At 40.7% G+C, this 18,263-nt stretch overlaps 1 long non-coding RNA gene across 1 annotated transcript; it reads right to left on the reverse strand.

Annotated features, from left to right (window-relative positions):
• Window positions 1–6,910: 6,910 nt before the first annotated feature.
• On the reverse strand, window positions 6,911–12,072 carry LOC105501148. Its single transcript, XR_001000148.1, has 2 exons — window positions 11,914–12,072; window positions 6,911–7,431 (listed from the first exon to the last, which is right to left on the reverse strand). It is a non-coding gene; the product is annotated as an uncharacterized LOC105501148 (long non-coding RNA).
• Window positions 12,073–18,263: the final 6,191 nt, after the last annotated feature.

An 18,263-nucleotide genomic window follows, 5' to 3' on the forward strand; every position in this document is an offset into this window, starting at 1 on the left:
TGTCGTAAAGATCAACAGTAATAGACAACAGTGTGGTGGCAGCAGAGGTGACATTGGCGAGCATACAGTGGCACTGTATGCTATCTAACATTTAGGAAACACAGGCTATGTAAAATGCCAGGTGCCTTCGGTACATTGTCTCATATTCTCCTCACAACAGATCTATGATGTACTTTTATTATCATCATCATTTGACAGAAAAGGAAACTGAGTCTTTCCTAAGATCATATTTAGTATACAGGAAAATTATATAAACTCTCTAACTATAAAGTTTTGTTACTACTGTAATTAAACATAAAATTATGCTAAGGGCCGGGTGCAGTAATTCCAGCACTTTGGGAGGCCGAGGGCGGGGAGGATCACTTGAGGTCAGGAGTTCAAGACCAGCCTGGCCAACAGGGTGAAACCCCGTCTCTACTAAAAGTACAAAAATTAGTCGGGTCTGGTGGCAGTTGCCTGTAATCCCAGCTACTCGGGAGGCTGAGGCACGAGAATCACTTGAACCCGGGAGGTGGAGGTTGCAGTGAGCCAAGATCAGGCCACTGCGCTCCAGCCTGAGCAACAGAGCAAGACTCAGTCTCAAACAAACAAGCAAACAAAATTATGCTAAGATTAGATGCTGTGATCTGATACCTCATTTAACTGGCATCATGGCATCATAAGATCCAGTTATCTCTGCAGATGTGAATTTTCCAGAGTAGTTCATCTTTACTACTTTGTGGCCCAACTGTTTTAAGGTATAACCATAATGATGGAAGAAATCATTATGAGCATCAGTTTGGATTCTATGCTTTCCTGTGGAGATGCATTGGAGGCTGTTGAAATGGGAAAGCATCAATTTCCTGGTCAAGTAATTCGAGGATACTCTTCATGCTGTGCCAGTGTTTTCTTTTTAGGATTTGTGTATCTTTGCTGTTTTTGCTATCTCCTTCTTATAAATTCAGTAGTATTTTTATTTTTTTCAGATTTAGCCCTTGTGCCTGATTTTAGCCAACTCTCTTTTTGCACGCTTGTAAATTATTGTTTCTATTTTGTCCTCTTGGGGAATTAGGCAACCACGTTTGCCTGTACGTATTGTGTGTAAAATAAAGGCAAAACCTATCTGAGTCTACGGACTCTGAATATTTGTTGAGATTGCTCCAAATTCTTCCTCTGCTCACTTCCACTTGATTGGCCTTACTCACACAAATGCAGTTGCTACATAAGCACTTTCATGTAAGTGAGATTTTACCAAGTGATCAGAACTTCTGAAAGTTGGTGAGTTTTAATGCCATTTACTAGGACAGCAATTTACATATGGGCTTTCTTTTCCTGTAGTTTTACATTTCAGAGCTCTGCTATTAACTACACTTTAAAAAGAATCCTTCAGAGGAAACCAAATATGCCTTCTTCCAATTCCAATAAGGTTGCTTTGAATATTTTGAACTTGTAGTCACGGTTGAGATGACTTAATTTAAAACACATTTGGAAGCGCAACTGAGCCTAACCTATGTAGGTAGCTTCATTATTTTCTTGGATGAGTTCACTTTCTGTTGTTTTGTTTTTGTCTAAACTCATGGCCCAGCATTATTTATGTTCTTCTCTATCCGAGATGTATCTCTAGTAAAAATAAAATAAAAGGAAAGCCACTATTGTCAGAGCAGAACGAAGTGGTAAAAACACAAACAAAACAAAAAGAAAGAACAGGAGGAGCCAAAGTCTGAGAAGAAAAGAAACATAAATCATTGTTGTACTAGATTCAAATTAATTCCACAAACAATTATATGCACTAAGGACTGGTCCAAGGCATACACTTGCAAAGTCTTCTAATCACATCCCTAATAAAGCTTAAAGTCTAGGATCTGGCGCCTATCTACCCAGCTAGGCTGCCACTCCTCCTGACCTTCCTGTATGTTCCATAGGAAATGCTACAGAAAACAGTATGATGCTTCCTCAAAAAATTACAAACAGAATTACCATACGATAAAACAATTCTGCTGCTGGGCATATACCCAAAAGAATTGAAAGCAGGGGCTCAAACAGACATGCTTACACCCATATTCATAGCAGCATTATTCACAACAGCCAACAGGTGGAATCAACACATGGGTCCATAAATGGATGAATAAACAAAACGTAGCATACATATGGAATGGAATATTATTCAGCCTTTAAAAAGAAGGAAATTCAGTTGGTGTGGTGGCTTTTACCTGTGATCCCAGCACTTCGGGAGGCTGAGGCTGGTGGATCACTTGAGGTTAGCAGTTCGAGACCAGCCTGGCCAACATGGTGAAACCCCGTCTCTACTGAAAATACAAAAATTAGCAGGGTGCGGTGGCAGGCCATTGTAATCCCAGCTACCTGGGAGGCTGAGGCAGGAGAATCGCTTGACTTTGGGAGGCTGAGGTTGCAGTTTGCTGAGTTTGCGCCACTGCACTTCAGCCTGGACAGCAGAGGGAGACTCCGTCTCGAGAAAAAAAAAAAAAAAAAGGAAATTCTGATACACGTTACAATATGGATGAAGGTCAAAGACATACTAAGTGGCACGAGCCAGTCACAAAAGAACAAATACTGTGTGATTCCACTTATATGAGGTACCTAGAGTAGTCAAATTCACAGAGACCAAAAGCAGAAAGATGTTTGCCAGAGACTGGAAGGAGAGAGTGATTGGGAGTGTTTAATTGGTACAGAGTTTCAGTTTTGCAAGATGAAATAGTTCTGGAGAAGGATGGTTTCACAACACTGTGAATGTACTTAGTGCTACACTTAAAGATGGTTAAAATGGTAAATTTTAGGTTATATATATTTTGCCACAATTTTAGAAAATTTTTTAAAAAACTAAACAAGCCTACACATCCGTGCTGTTGTCATTCTATTGCTTACTTAATATCTCATAGGCTGGATGCCTGAACACACTGACTTTGGTAAACTATCTTACTTCAGTTTAATTATGCTAAGTAAGGCAGAAGGAGAGCAGTTGACTTGCCACCAACAGGCTGGAAGGTCGCTGACAAAGGTCCACACAGAACCCTAGTGACTGGCTCCTGGCTTTGTGCAAAAGCCCCTGAGGCTTTGCCACTTCCCCGTGAATTCATCACTGTAAGCCTGAGAAAGCCAATAGACACTGGGAAGGGGGCTGAGCTGGTTGCTTTGCCGATCATGGACCAGTCCCAGAGAGAAGACACCTGTGATGTGACTTGGCCATCGTGTCTCCTCCACAGTACTGAGCTCCTGCATTTCCATGCTTATTAAAAGTTACAATTCTGGAGATGATACAGGGATACACTCATCCGGCTGTAATTCAGGACAGAGAAAAAAGCTTCACCTTCACCCTACCCAGCAAGCCTCCTCCCGCCTTCTTTCTCCACCCAACAAATTCAACAAACTACTCTGTCAGGGAATTCTTTCCTCCCCGTGACCATTCTCTAATGAAGGGCAGGTGTGCGTGCAGCCCATGGAGAATATGAGAGGATGGGGCGCCAGGAGGGGTGAAGAATTTCCTGAGAAATTCAAGCCCTTAAATCGCTTCTCTTCTATTAGCCAAAGAAAGTTTTTGGTTAGAGCTGGAGGTTGGCAAAGTTTTTCTGTAAAGGGCCAGATATTAAATATTTTAGACTTTGTAGTCCCCCTGACAAGTATTCAATTTTGCTCTTGGACAATGGCATAAATAATATGCAAAAAAAGAATGTTTGTGTTTCAATAAAACTTTATTTACGGACACTAAAATTTGAATTTCATTATAATTTTCATGTGTCTCAAAATATTATTTTTTAATTTTTCTAAATCATTAAGAAATGTGAGAACAATTCTTAGCTTGCAGATCATACAATAAAGCAGGTGGTAGGCCAGATTTGGAGACTACGGACTGTTGTTTGTTCACCTCCGGTTTAAATATTTATAATCTACCTACTTTTAAAAAAACTAATGTAGCTCACATGTTCTTGAGAGGAAAGGCAATAATATTTACGGATAACTTGTTTAACACAATTTAGCATCGCATGATGGTGAAGAGCATAGCTTCTGGGAGCAGAATGGTTAGGTTTCAATTCCAGCCCTGCTCCTCACAAGCTGTGTGACCTTAAGTAAATTACTTAAACTCTCTGAACCTGTGTCTCCTCATCTGCAAACAAGCTGACTCCAATAAAATCTACCCAACAGAGTTGCATGGATTAAACGAAATAGTATGTGTTGAGTGCTTAGACCGTTGCTTGGTGCCTTGTAAATGTTAGATGTTATTTGCTATATGACAGCATTATCACATTTAATCCTGCCAAATGAATATTATCACCATGTGATAAATACAAATAATACATTTCAAGTCATTTAGGCAGCTTGCTTGTTGGGAGTCAGAAAACACTACCCCAAAGCCCTCTGAGCCGGAGATCGAGAGGGCCTAGGAAGGAAGCTCACTCTGACCTTCCACCACATTTCTGAACTTCCACCACATTTCTGTGCGAGAGCCGAATATAAAGGAATTCTCTCTCTTACCTTTCGTGAAAGTAGATCATAAGACCCTCATGCGAGAGATGACCTGCTCTATTCCCGGAGGAAAGAACTGCTGCACAGAGAGGCCAAGAAGCGTCTGAACAAATAGGCCTCTCTGAGTAACACGCCCCCACACGCAGTTTATTACCATTAGGCCCTGCCCCCTTCTGTGGTCCAATCACATTTCTTCGCACTTCTTTCATCAGATTTACCGTAAAAATACAAAGTTTTCCCTGGATCTTTGGGTTTTTTATTTCTGAAGCCTCCTGAGTCAGAAAAAACTTTTAAAATAAATTTGTTACGCTTTTCTCTTGTTAATGTCTTTTATTATAGGAGTGTCCACCATGTCCCTTGCAGTAAGTGAAAACAAGTTGTTATTTTTTCTCCCCTCTGTGCTCAAGCTTCAAACAGAAGGATGGTTCTAACACAGCCTATCTGTTGTGGTCCAGGCTTTCCTTCCATTCAAACCAGGCTGCCTCACTGCTCCCGTTAAGACTATTTTGGTAGCTTTTCACGCTGTTAATCACGTATTTGCTGACAAATCTCCTTTCTCTTTTGATTCCATGATTCTTCTTCTGTTGGGTCTTCTCTTCTGTTCCCTTCAAGAGTTCCGCTTCCTCTATCTCCAAAACTTCCCATTGCTGAAGTCCAGAATGTCTACTTTTTTGTCCTCTGCAACATTCCTCTAGTGTCCCCTGCAGCTTTGATGATAAACAATCACCTTTTGCAAATGTGTCCCACAGCTCCACGTCTCCAGGTGCTGCACAATTAGATGCTTCTAGAGGGCAACGTGCTAGATGGACTGCGACATCGAGCTGACCTGGCTTCACATCTCAGCACTGCCTCTCATTTACTGGGGGATATTGGGAGAATTGTGTAACCTCTCTGAGTCTTGGTTTAGATATCAGTAAAACTGTGATAATAATAAGAACCCCCAACTAAGGTTGTTATAAAGATAAAGTGAAACGATGGACATAATGCAAACAGGAGGTTTATTCATTCATTCTTTTATTTATTTTCTCAGCAAGCGTCTGTGGTGCCCCCCTATGTCCCTCTAAGTGCATACTCAGTGGTAGGTGATGTTGCAAAAGCCCTGAGTTTTTTTACCTCAACACATCTTCTAAATGTGCACTTCTCTATTTTTGCCTTTTGCTCATCTTCCAGTCTTCTAGGCTCTTGGTAATGCTACCTTCTCTCAGCTCCTGTATTCCAACCATCAAGTCTTGCTTGACTTACTCATGTTTTTCTTTCTTTTTCCCAGGGTTACCATCCTAGGGCCAAGCCCAGGTCAGCGCAAACCTGGATCCTTCTTTCATGCCAATCCTCAAGTTCTGACTTTCTTTCAATTGGAAATTGGCATCCAGGGAAGTATTTGAATAGGGAAGGAAAAAGATCAAAGTGGTGCTTTTGGAAGTTTAATTTGTGCTCCACATGAGTTGGAGTGGGAAGTGGCCAGCGGCAAGGAGACAGGTAAAAAGTTTTAACAATTTAACTATAAATTGATAAAGACTTTAAGGTGATGCTTTTAGGCATAGAATGGAGAAAGAGAAGGCAGCAAGAGGCATTTTGAAGGAACCTGTGTGGGAGTGAATTAGGTTTGGGGTCTGAAGATAACTCCTCCATTTAGAGTCTTGGTAGCTAGGAGACTAATGATACCTTTTTCACAACTTCGGTAACACTTTGTGCTGCTCACATGTGTCTTTTCACCTACCATCTGGTGTAGGTTATTTCTTTTTCGTGAATCATTGTCTTTCTCTACAAATTGGTTATGAACTCCATAAAGCAAGGTCTATGTGTGTCCTAGTCTATTTTCTATTGCCTGTAACAGAATACTTAAAACTGGGCGATTTATGAAGAAAAGAAATTTATTTCTTACAGCTATGGAGGCTAAGTCCAAGATCAGGGGACCACATCTAGTGAGGACCTTCTTGCTGGGTGGGGGACCCTGCAGAGTCCTGAGATGGTGCTGGACATTACATGGCAAGGGGGCTGAGTGCTAGCTCAGGTCTCTCTTCCTCTTTTATAAAGCCACCAGCCCCATTCCCATGATAACCCATTTATCCATGAATCCACTAACCCATTAATTCATGAATAGATTAATTCATTCATAAGGGTAGGATCCTCATGGCCCAATCACCTCTTAAAGCCCCCACCCCTCAACGACCCTACATTGGAGTCTAAATTTCAACATGAGTTTCAGAGGAGACAAATATTTAAACCATAAGAATGTCCCATCATGCTTTCCTTTTTATTTCAAAATCTGCTTACACTGAGTCTAGGCAGTGCTAATAAGTGTTGCTAATTGGTTCATTCTTGTTGTGAGTACTTTGATGATGTTGCAGGAATGGAAGTTGGAGTAGCAGATTTTTTCCCCAGAGAATTAGAGGTATGTCAGTATTATTAACTTATTGCTAAACTAAGTCTATTCTGTAAAGAAACATAAACATTCAGATTATGCACAAAATTTATTTTCATTAGTGAAATATAACCCCCATGAAAGCTCCCACACAATCTCAGTAGGCTGGTGGTACAGTGCCTTGGAAAGAGAAATCAGGAGTGACATTCAAGAGCCAGCGACCCCAGAAAACCCTCTATCTTGATGGAAAGGGCTACTTGTTTTCTGTCTCCTCATCCTCGCATGTACATTCCATCTGCCTAATGCTTTCCTCTGTTAACTGAAAAACAAACAGACATGACACACACAAAAAAGCATTTCTTGCCCCACTTCTTAGAAAGCAAGGTCAACTTATGCCGCATTTAGGCTGTGTAGTAGGTGCAGTCATATGTTTTTGTGATTTCTTGAAGCACAGCTTTTAAACAGTGTGGCGTAGATGTGAAGTCCTGCAGACAGCAGCTGCAGGCAGAGTGGGCTGGTATGCAGCAGGGGAATGCATGGGAGGGCTTTCTGAGCAATCTTTGAGCAGATGGCGAGTCTAGGCATCCGGGTGCAAATCACTCCAGTCACATCTGAAAACCAAACAAGAATTCTTTAGAACTGTGACGTCTGGACAGTGTTATTCATTCTATGGTGATATCAGAGAAAGGGCTTCACATCTTTCTTTCTGAGTAGACCCCCTCCAAAAAAAAAAAAAATCCTAGAGCAATAGCAAGCATCAAGAAGTCCAAGGCTAAGCAAAATGAGTAACATTGGCTGGAGGCTGGGATCCTAGAAAAGAAAAGGCAAAAGACTACAAAAATGAAGAAGTGCTCATTAAGCTGAGGAATATGTCCAGGGATAGAGTTGGGAAAAATCATAGAACAGATAACAGAGTGGTTAGGGAAATGATTTTAGACTTGCTAGCATCTCTCCTGTTATCTTGGATTGGTCAATTCAAAACACAGAAAATAAAGGACTTCCTAGAATGATGTAACAGAAAGATCAGTAACTCTCTTAACAGACGGGCTTAGGTTTAAACCTCACACCCTGTGAGTGATCTTGGCGAGTCACTTCACTTTATTGGGCCTGGGACTCTTCACCTATGAAAGAGGTAGGATGATATCTACTCCTAAGGTGTTATGAGGATTAAATGAGATAATGTATGAGAAGCTCAGTTCAGCCCAGCATGGCTTGGTAATCAGGGGACATTCGATAAGTATGTGCTCTTTTTCTTTCTTCCTTCTTCTCCTTTTTTCATAGAAGATAGGGTTCACATAAACCTATAAAGGCAGAATTCTTTCACAGGCTGCCTTTAGGCAGAGAGAACAGAGCTTGGTCGAGAACTGTGAAGGGTTTGAAACTTTATACTACTTGGAAGCTCACAAGATAACTTGACGGATTCATGGATGCTGGCAGAAGACACAATATTCCTGGGTCAGAGACAATGGACTTTACTCACAGCACAGCAAGCAATATGAGTATTAGTATATTTGCTTTGACCCTCCAAGCCCGAATTCCCACAGAACAATGTGAAGAGAGCCAGGTGATACCTGCATACACTGTAGGGTGGCTCATGAGAGAGAAGCCCTGAGTATAGAAAACCCAAATGTTGCATAATGGACCCTAAGTGCACCTGCCCTATGCTCCAGCCCAGCTCCGTTTTTCCATGTCTGTTTCCACTATGGAAACACCCTTAAAAAGAGAGCCCAGCACAAGGACTGTCAGCACCTGCCAGATGTAAAAATCTAAGACACATGGAAAATTGTCTCCCAAAAGGCATAACATAAATAATCCCTTTCCTTCCTGTCCTCTTACCAGATTCATTAGCAGTGGCAGGCTTTCTGCACAACATTACTTTTCCCTGTGAACATGCAGTCTCATACATCCCACACCCTCCATGTTTCCCTCTTTATCTCTTCTCCCATTAACGTAAGCGCTCAAGCACCTCATCAAGAACTTTCTATCCCCATTTTGACCTTTTTAGAGAAGTGCCAGAGCCCACAGTTGGGGAGGCTGCTGGCCTGACCAAAGGACATGGCTTTTCTCTGGGAATCTCGTTTAAAGTTTTATGAAAAACATAAGAAGAGGGGAATAAGGGAGGAGGTCAAGGGAGAGAATGAGACATTTCTCCTTAACTCTCTGCACTTGGGGAACATTTGATCCCAGCTTGGAGGTGAAAATGGAGCCAAACTGGTGTCACTGAAATGAAGCAGGAAGTGTTCTCAGTCTCAGATATCTCCCTTCAGGTGCACGGGCCCAGAGCCAGCTGGATGTTTGGAGAGAGCAAGAGGCCACCTACATGGAGCTATTTGAGTGACACCAAAACATCTTCCTGCACCTGATATTTCCATTATGGTCTCTTCTCCAGCAAAGGCATGATCTAAAAAGGACACTGGTCCAATATAAACATGCCATCTGGGAGAAACAATTTCCACTATTTATAAATGCTTCCAGAGGTGGCCCATTCATTTAATGCCCTTATTTTAGTACCAGCTACGTGCTAAACATTGTGTTAGCCACTGGGCTTCAAGGGGGATCAACCATACGTCTTGCCCTCAGGCATTCGTAATAAGAATCAGGAATTATATTGGGAATTAGGATGCAACTGACAAGCTTTATGACAAGTGAATTGAGAGAATGACATACGAACATAGATAAGGGGCATTTAATCTTGTTTTGGAAGATCAAGAGATGTCTTTCAGTGGAAGCTAAATGTAAACTGAGACCCTGTATGTTGAGTCTTTCTTAGCTGTATTTTAGAGGTGAAGAAATGGAAGTTTAAAAAGTCTAAACGTCTTACCCAATGTTATATGGCCTGGGAGTGACAAAGCCAAGACTCAAACATACTATATTTTAATATTGGTTTTTATCGTGGGTTTTCCCATAGGTATTAATATATTGGTTTATCTAGGCACCTAGGGCCGTAGGAGACAGGACCTCTGAGAGAGGAGTCCTAGTGGTGATGGGAGGTGCAGGAGTATGGCAAGGGTTGGGGTGAAGATGATTGTGTGGGGTGGGGGTCGAGACAGGGTGATGCAGCTTGGGAAAGTCTTCCCAGGGGTGGGGTGCTGGTGTAATGGGGGGTTTTGGAGGGGCAATCGATGAGACCTGAAGACAGTGGAGAGTGTGAAGTTTCTTAGGGAGAAAAAAAGAGGAAGAAAGTGGTTGGGGAGAGGAGAAGGAAGAGGGAGGAAAGGAAAAGAAGATGAGGAGGAAGAGGAGGTAGAGGAAAAGGAGAAGGGGGAATAGGAGAAGGGGAAAAAGGAGAAGGAAAAGGATAATTATTTAAGAATGAGATCATATCTTTTGCAGGAACATGGATGGTGTGGTGCTGGAGGCTATTATTCCTTAGCAAACTAACACAGCAAAAGAAAACCGAATACTGCATGTTCTCACTTATAACTGGGAGCTAAATTCATGATGAGAACTCATGAAAACAAAGAAGGGAATAACAGGCATTGGGGCCTACTTGAGTGGGGAGGGTGAGTGGAGGGAGAGGAGTAGAACTGTACCCAATAACGACTGGGTACAATGTTTATTACCTGGATTATGAGTCTGTACAGAAAAACTCCTGTGACACGAGTTCACCTATATAACAAACCTGCATATGTGCCCCAAACCTAATACAAAAGTTTAAAAAAAGGACAATTATTTAAGAAGAAGTTGTAATAGAAAATTGGATGTGAGCAGCAAAATCTAATTTTCTCTGTTTTATAAATGTATCCAGTGCTACATGAGTTAGTCATAGCCACTATTCCAGGAAGCAGGAGGCCAACACCTTCTCTGTCAAGAGGGAGAATTCAATCAGAGCCGCCACACAAAGCCCACTGCTGATCGGGTTCTTCACAGGAGCCTGAATTAGTAGTTCTTCCAGTCCTTTCACACACTACTACCCCACCCCATCTTGTCCAGCTTTGCTCTGTTCTAGAGGGAATTGAAGAAACAGGTGATAAAAACCAGCTTCCCCACTCTACTTTGACCCTACAGGCGCCTGCAGTTTCCTAGGACTGACTTTAGCATTTGGAATGAGCATAGTGTCCTGTAGCATGCAGGGTCAGTGCATTTCTGAAATAACAACCAAAAAAAAAGTAAAAAGTGTTTTGAGTTGGATCAGGGCTTATATCATATGCTATGGTTCAAAGCTTTCCTCCTGCTCTTAGGGCCAAGCCAAACTCATTTGGGTTTCGAATATCACCATTTAGCAGTCCATTGGCCTGGGCCTCCTTCTCTTGACTGAACTCTCATCCAACCTAGGCAACATTTGGATTCAATTTGGTAGAAAATGTGGGTGAGCTGCTTGCCAAATTCTTATGAATCTGTGTCAAACTCAGTGATTTAGGCTAAGATTTGGGGTGTGGCTGAGTCCCCGAAGGAATTCTGTGGTTGCATAATCCACAGAAAGTGAAGCAAAGGGTATTTTCAAAACTATTTCCAAGGAAGTGGACTCTGTAGAATCTCAGTTTATGGGGATTAAGATTTTGGAGACTTCGCTACAGAATTTAAGTATTTTCACAGTACATAATGGTCTTTTAGGGATGTTTAACCATCTGTTCATTTTTCTCCCCCATCACTCCATCATATAGGTTGTTATCCATTTGAACCAAAGTAAGCCAGTACACAGGAATGATACATTACTTAACTCAAGGTCAAGAGGTAAGAAAATGACTGGACTAGGCTAGGCCTGACTCAATGAATTCTGTTGTACAGAGGCCACCAAAACCTTGATCTCTGACCCCTTCAAAGCCTGTAATTTTTTTTTCTTTCATTACAAGACAGGTTACTACAGTGACAACATACAAGCCACAATAAATATAGGGTATTGAGACTGTTCCCTGGGAAATTGACTCTGAGGTGGAGATTTGCATTCAGGGAGTTATTAGGAGTGCTCTCAGGGATGATACTTACGAGAGAGTGAAGGAAGCAGGACTGGGCAAAGGGAGAAGCTGGACAGTGGGGCATGTACAAGAGAGGGCTACCCAGATCCCTTGGGGTGCTCTGGAGCTCTGATAGCCGTTCACACAGTTGTCTAACATTGTGACAAAGGGTCTGGACAGACATTAGTTAAGAGCTACCTCTGGAGAGTAGACATGACCTTGGGCTAGGAGGTTCTCTTTGGCAGAGAGCAATTTTCATGGAAGGCTCAGCTGTGTGAGGTTAGCAGCCAATATTCCTGGCAGCTGAAGTGCCTTGGTCCTCAAGGAGGTGGCGCACCCACAGCATCCACTACAGGAAGGGAAATAGAATTGTACATTGACAACCCAGAGTACCGTGGCCAGTTTCATAGAGGTCATGTCCATAGTGATGTGAAATTGCTTATAGGAGCTAGAATGTGGCCTAGAGATATCTAAGGCTCCAGAGACTAAAGAAAAAAAGACCAAGCAAATGCTAAGGGTGTGTAGGAGTAAACAACTATGGCTTTTGCATTTTTATACAGGGGGTAAAATCAGGTTTGATAGAGTAAAAGATAATGAGGGAAGAGAAGATGTCAAAGAAGAAATCAAGGACAGACAAAAAAGTCTGCAAGGGAAAAGGAATGTGATTTAGCTAAGATGAGTGTGGAAACTTCCAGAACAAATTGAAGACACATAATCCTTGAGTTATATTTTGTAAACATCCTGGAATCCCTACTTTCTTCCCAGAAGCTACTCTAAGGCTTCCCAGAAGCTTGGCCTTGGTGCTAACGTCATACCCCAAAGCTGGCCTAGCTAGCAGCTGATCACTGGAGTAGGAGTTAGGACCCCTGAGTTTTTAGGGATCCACTTGAGCAATAGGGTGGCCTTGGACTAATAAATTTGTTTTTGTTACCTATTCTTTTCCTCTCCTTCCAGCACTAAAATTACTGAAAAATGTGCCCATTGTTTTATACCAAATTGCTAGGTGAGTATTTAAATTTTCTGAAACATGTGAAAACATGAGGGGTTTTGAAAATGGCTTCCTTCTCTCTTCTCTTCTCTCTCTCATTTCTGTCCCTAACTCTGATTTTTTTATGACAAGATTATGATGCTATTTTGCTTTTTTGTTGTTACTATTTTCATTTTTGCTTACAGTTTTTCTCCTTGAGCAGATTCTCTTTTCAGATCAACTCAAGGTTCTCTGAACACATGTGGTGCGCTCTTAACTTTACCTGCTAGAAGTATTCTCAACACTTGGAATTCCATCCCATCTACATCAGAGCTCTCAACAAAATGGCATCCAGTTGTTATGGCCCATCTCAACAGCAGTGTGCACTTGGTTTCTTACTCACATCATACACAGCACGTTGAAATTGAAATTGCCCGCTGACTTCCATTCAGTCATTCATTAGCCTTTCTGAAATCTCTTGTTTTTTGTTCCCATCCTGATGTGATTTGACCCTGCCCTGCCATTTCTTATATCTACTTGTCTCATTTGGCCTTACTATGTAGTCACATGGTTTCTCACTCTATTCTATTCATCTGGTTTCTATTTTAAACTGAAAGCTCCCAAGGGCTGAGATTATATCTAAATATTATTAGATTTTTTTTCCTGTAACGCAATATCATGATTATATATATATATATATATATACACACACACACATATATTATACATATATACATATGAGCAACCTAGTAGTCAGAGCTCATAAATATTTAATTGAATTTACTATCTAAGAACAATGAAGGGAAACCAGGAAAACATTCAAATAATGAAAAGCTTGATACCCCTTAACTTCTGACTCTTAACTTAGTTATCCAAACTGAGTGAGATAGTCCTGAGCTCAAAGTTAGCTGTTCACAGTGACTGGCTTTGTGAACTTAAATTAATAATGAGTCTGTATGAGCCTTAGTTTTCTCATCTGTAAAATAGGAATGGTAATTGTAACTACCATGGTAGATGGGACAGTAGTACATAGCCTGACATTTTATAAATCTACACATGTTCAATTGAAGAAGGTTGAAGGATGGAGCTGGAACACATTAGCTGAGAACTGAGTCCCCTTGGCCCCATCAACAGATCCTGACTCCTTCACGTAGTGCCAGTGCCACTGGGTTGTGAAAAGTAAAGAACGTTGAGGTCATTTGTTTTTGATACCAAAGTTCTCTTTGATACCAGTTTTAACTCTTCTTAAGAGAAAAACTATATTTTTTTTAATGTGGACCAAAAACTTGTACACACAAATTTATAAAACTGAATTATATTCTAGTCAGCCCTTAATTATTCATAGGAGCATTTTCCACTTCTAGATTATCAGTGGAATTCTTTTCCCTTAGATTTCGGGCTGCCTTCTCCCTGCCACCCAGCATGTGGCTAGGCCATATCCCCCAGTGTGGCCTTAGGGAATGCAAACTCATTTTAACTTTTTCCTGAGCAGAACATCACTGGGAAGGAAAATTGGAACCCCCCCAAAAGTCATACAAAGCATTCCAAAGTAAAATATAAGAAATATTTTGATTGTTTTTCTGTTTTGGATTATCTGTGCCACTATTCATTTCCGCTTTTTGTGGATAATCGAGAACTGGATGTATTATGGTTAACAAGACTTGAAAATTGCTGAGAAAACTCTGCAGGGCATTAAAGCCTTTTAAAAGTAAAATTCATAATCCTCAACATTTACACTCAATAGCCCATGCTACCTTGGAGGAGGGGAGTAGAGTAGGTAGACAGCTGCAATAGTTGCAACTGAAGATTTCTTTTTTTTTTCCCCAGGAAATTTTAGCTTCAGCTGTTTCAAATCATATCTGGCCAATAATGATTAAAATCAGATAAGGCCCCCAAGACAGAGAGAAAAGGAAAAAGAAACTCTATCTTGCACTGCAAAGATGTTTTTTTTTACATCGACTTAAATTTTTAAGAAAAGAAAGATTGTTTTCTTTTTTAGCCAAGGAATTTCTTCATTGCATTTAGCCAAATATAGATTCCACACCCTTTTCTAACTCCAGCCATCTGAATGTCCTGATAAGCACATGGCAAAAAAACATGGCAAAAAATAAGCTAAGTGAAACATTCTCATTGCCTCATGATCTCTAGAGTCTATGTCATCAAGGCACTCATCCAAATATTGCAAGTGGGTTATCTTGAACTTCAGTTTTGAGGGACCCAGGGCCACCTCCTCAGTCATGGAGGGCCTCTGGGATCCAGCAGGAGCTTATAATGAAGGTAAGGATTTGAGCTGGAAGTCAGAGTGCTTGAGCCCTTTCTTTGGTTTTGTACTCCTAGGTCAGCTCTGACCAGACCTTAAAAGAGTTGGAAGATCACACCCATTGCTTTTTTCTTCATAGGATTCAATTCCATGCAAACAATGCAATGTCATTTGTCTAGTTTTAAAATGTAGGAGGCACAAGTGACTAAGATACAGGATCCAAAGCTGAAGGCAGTGCAGTTCCTCCCCTCAAAGAGCTCACGGTCTAATACAAGAGACAAATCATTATCGCCATTGCACAGAGAGATTTGCCCACTCTCTCTAACACAATTGCGCTTTACTGGTTGCTAACAGTGCAGTGGGAACACAGAGTAGGTGTTCTGAATGGCATTTTAGGGCAGCCCAGAAAGGCTGCATGAAAAGTTGATATTTAAACTGGGCCATGAAGAATAAATAGAATTTTGACAGATATAGGAAAAAAGAGTGAGACTTTCAAGCCGTCAGCTGATTTTTCAAGAGAAATCTCTGGCCAAGGGACACTAAGAGGTAATACTGGACAAACTCAGTAAGGAACTGATAAAAAGATCTTCAGAAGGTGATAGGAAGAGGTTGGCGATCAACAAGTGAGAGGGCTTACAAATATCAGCCTTAACCACCACCCTATTGTGCTTCTATCCCAGGTACAGTCCCATCTCTCCTTCAATGAATTCCTTTCTCTAGAGGAAACTGACAGTTCTCAGGAGAAGTCCTGATTCCCCCAACCCCACCAACCTTTGCTTCCTCTGAGATTACTATCGTTATTTTACATAACAAAAATGACAACAGTACAAGTTACTCTGCCTCACCTAACGAACAATGATAATAATAATAGCTATCATTATTTCGCATTTATTATATGTTAGACATTTGTGCTTAGCATTTTACATATAAAATCTCACTCAATCTTTGCAACAGCCTTTGAGTTATGCACTTTATTAACACACAATATTTCACAGCTGAGGAAATTTAGACTTGGAAACTTTAAGTAATGTGCCCATGGTCACTCAGCTAGTAGAGTTGAAACTCAGGTTTCTCTAGTAACCTCAAAGTCCAAGTTTTTAATCTCTGCATCATCAGGTCTGTCTAGGAATTTCATTCTCCCATAACAATAATATCATAGTTTTATATAGTGCTCTACGAATGCATACAAAGTTTATTCCTTTTTATTTGTTCATTTAACTACAACAGCCTTGTGTTGTCATTTTAATGTTTCATTTTTAAAAATTAATTTATTTTTAAATGACAACATTTGTATTTGCTTGTTGCTCTCTCCTTGGGAATGGAGACGTTTAGTAAATACAAATTAAAGGGAAGAAAAGAAAAGGGAGAACGTTTGGAAAAGGGGAGGAAGGAAGAAAGGAAGGGGAGAAGGAAGAAAGGAAAGGAGGAAGGGAAAGAAAGAAAAGGGAAGAAAGGAAAAAAGAAAGTATAGAGGAGAAAAAGTACTATCTTGCTTTACCCATCACAAGGTTGATGGCTGATATCTTTATAACCAAAGACAGGTTAGCAACAGAAAAGCGTAACAAACATATTTAATTCATGTCTTATGTGACACAAGTCTTCAAAAATGAAGACCCAGAGACCCAGGAGAAACTGTATTTTTATGCTTAGGTTTGATGATGAATGTAGAGGCATGATTGGACAAAAAGGGGGTATGACTTAAAGATAACCTGGAGGGCACTTAGTAAGGCCTGATTCTTCAGATTCTTCTTAGTCTCTCTATGGAACATTCCTTCTCTCTGGCTGTAGGGCAGGACACTTGTCATGTGAGGGTCTTCGAGAGAGGTCAGAAAGACCTTTCTGCTTCTCTGGTTTTCTCTGTTTCCTTCAGCTTAAAATACTGAGCATGCCAAGGTACCATATTTGGGGGGTAGAATTTCCTGCACTCTGTCAAAAAAAGAAGGAAAAAAAGGAAGGAAGGAAGAGAGGGAGGAAAGAAAGAGGAAAGAAAGGAAAGAAGGAGGGAAAGATGGGAAGAAGGAGGGAAGGAGGCGAAAGAGAGAGAAGAAAGACAATTTTCTGATAAATAAATTGAAGATCAGAGAGCTGAAGCAACTGGAATGGAGCTGTGACAAGTCAATTACAATACCAGGATCGGAACCCAGCTTATGGATTCCTGATGTGACCATCTTTTCATTGGGTTGTTGACTTTGGTGATAAAGGTCCCACATATATATATATATATATATATTTTTTTTTTAAAGTTCAGTTTTTATCTTTGGTTATCAGAAACAGTATCATAGTGAGGCAAAAGAGTTAGCTTTAGGATAAAAATGAATTCTCTGCAGGAAAAATGGTGTCTGACCTTATAAATTAAAGTCACATGACTTAGGGCCTATTATTACACAGCAACAGTCACATACCAAGCATTACACAAACAGATGGAGGGGGTGAAAGACGACTTAACGAGAAATGCATGAGAGGAATGCGAGATATGCATGAAGAAGGAACATTAAATACCTAGGATAACAGCTATGGCTAAGCTACTGTGAGTTGGGATAAAACAGTTTAGGCTAATAAAGGAGTCAAGAATGAAGAATTCATTCTGCATGCCAAGGCGAAGAAACTTCGTGATTGAACCGTTAGTCTGGGACCTTCTCAAAGAATATTCCTCGTCCTGCCTCAATACTTATCCCCTCGAATTCTTTGACTGTGAAATTCTTTTATAAACAAGTTTATGATGATCAAAAGGATATTATGACATCAATTTTGAGGAAAAAAATCACCCATGCATGATGGGAAGGTGAAGTAGAAGTTGCATTAATAGTAAGTTGGAAAAATAGTAAGGACAGGTGGGCAGAAAAGGAATCATTCTATGGGGAAAAATTAAGCAATTGACTGAGCAGATGCGTATGTGCCTGGATCATCCACTCTCACCAAGCCTCAATCCAATAGCAGTTCTAATCCTGTCACCTCCACACAGTGTCCACAGCCTAACAAAATTTTTCTTGGATGTGAAACCACTATATTCTTTACTGAGGTCTTCACCCTGAAAATTGATTTAACTCTGAAATATTAGTAAGGTAAATGTTATCAATGGAAAAAATCCCTGAGATTGTTCTATTCTCTATTCTTTCTTTCTTTCTTTTTTCTTTCTTTCTTTCTTTTTTTTTTTTTGAGATGGTGTCTTGCTCTGTCACCCAGGCTGGAGTGCAGTGGCACAATCTCAGCTCACTGCAACCTCTGCCTCCCGGGTTCAAGCAATTCTCCTGCCTCAGCCTCCCGTAGTGCTAGGATTACCACTCCCGGCCACTATTGTCTATACATTCTTCTTATTTAGGT

Source organism: Colobus angolensis, unplaced genomic scaffold (assembly GCF_000951035.1).
Source record: "Colobus angolensis palliatus isolate OR3802 unplaced genomic scaffold, Cang.pa_1.0 Scaffold7, whole genome shotgun sequence".
Classification (NCBI taxonomy): Eukaryota; Metazoa; Chordata; class Mammalia; order Primates; family Cercopithecidae; genus Colobus; species Colobus angolensis.